Raw genomic sequence first — 1,637 nt, forward strand, 5'->3', positions numbered from 1 at the left:
ACCCTCCTGTACATGGGACCCTCCTGTACATGGGACCCTCCTGTACATGGGACCCTCCTGTACATGGGACCCTCTTACACATTAACACAACGTACCCTGTGGCGCTCTATGGCCCATGTGAGTTTAGCGCTTAGTTAAAATTTTTATTAGAATTTTAATACATCAGAGGCGTTTAAAGGGGATTTAAATCCATTGTTTAAAAATTAATCTAAATCCCCTTTAAGGCCTATTTGCGCTAAAACCGTATGGGCCACACTGCAGCTGGGAGGTAACGATCTTTGATCCGAGGGATGGGCAGCTCCTGGTGCTGAGATCAAGAGCCCTCCAGCAGCTCCTGGTGCTGGGATCAAGAGCCCTCCAGCGGCTCCTGGTGCTGGGATCAAGAGCCCTCCATCAGCTCCTGGTGCTGGGATCAAGAGCCCTCCAGCAGCTCCTGGTGCTGGGATCAAGAGCCCTCCAGCAGCTCCTGGTGCTGGGATCAAGAGCCCTCCAGCAGCTCATGGTGCTGGGATCAAGAGCCCTCCAGCAGCTCCTGGTGCTGGGATCAAGAGCCCTCCAGCAGCTCCTGGTGCTGGGATCAAGAGCCCTCCAGCATCAAGGGACGAAGAACAGTATCATTCGATATATTTTATTTTGACGAGAGATTAGAATATATTAGTTTATGTACAGTAATGTACAGTCACACACACGGGGCCAAGAGCTGTGGTTCAACCACTGCAATAACATATAGGTGAGTACACACACACTAGTACCATCACTACTAGTGACACTAGTACCATAAATCCTAACTAGGGACACTAGTACCATCAGTACTAACTAGGGACACTAGTACCATAACTAACTAGGGACACTAGTACCATAACTACTAACCAGGGACATTAGTACCATCACTACTAACCAGGGACACTAGTACCATCACTACTAACCAGGGACACTAGTACCATCACTACTAACCAGGGACACTAGTACCATCACTACTACTAACTAGGGACACTAGTACCATCACTACTAACTACAGACACTAGTACCATAAATCCTAACTAGGGACACTAGTACCATCAGTACTAACTAGGGACACTAGTACCATAACTAACTAGGGACACTAGTACCATAACTAACTAGGGACACTAGTACCATAACTACTAACCAGGGACACTAGTACCATCACTACTAACCAGGGACACTAGTACCATCACTACTAACCAGGGACACTAGTACCATCACTACTACTAACTAGGGACACTAGTACCATCACTACTAACTACAGACACTAGTACCATAAATCCTAACTAGGGACACTAGTACCATCAGTACTAACTAGGGACACTAGTACCATAACTAACTAGGGACACTAGTACCATAACTAACTAGGGACACTAGTACCATAACTACTAACCAGGGACATTAGTACCATCACTACTAACCAGGGACACTAGTACCATCACTACTAACCAGGGACACTAGTACCATCACTACTACTAACTAGGGACACTAGTACCATCACTACTAACTACAGACACTAGTACCATCAGTACTAACTAGGGACACTAGTACCATCACTACTAACAAGGGACACTAATAGCATAACTACTAACCAGGAACACTAGTACCATCAGTACTAACGAGAGACACTAGTA

The 1,637-nt window shown here is 45.9% G+C and overlaps 1 protein-coding gene across 1 annotated transcript in view; it reads right to left on the reverse strand.

Annotated features, from left to right (window-relative positions):
- Positions 1-641: 641 nt before the first annotated feature.
- Positions 642-1,637, reverse strand: part of LOC128704497 (protein giant-lens-like) — a 13,528-nt gene continuing 12,532 nt past the window's right edge. The window contains exon 4 of the mRNA XM_070080028.1: positions 642-1,637. This exon is cut by the window's right edge and continues 626 nt beyond it. The gene's annotated coding sequence lies outside the window, so the exon portion shown is untranslated.

The sequence above is a fragment of the Cherax quadricarinatus genome, unplaced genomic scaffold, assembly GCF_038502225.1.
Source record: "Cherax quadricarinatus isolate ZL_2023a unplaced genomic scaffold, ASM3850222v1 Contig85, whole genome shotgun sequence".
NCBI lineage: Eukaryota > Metazoa > Arthropoda > Malacostraca > Decapoda > Parastacidae > Cherax > Cherax quadricarinatus.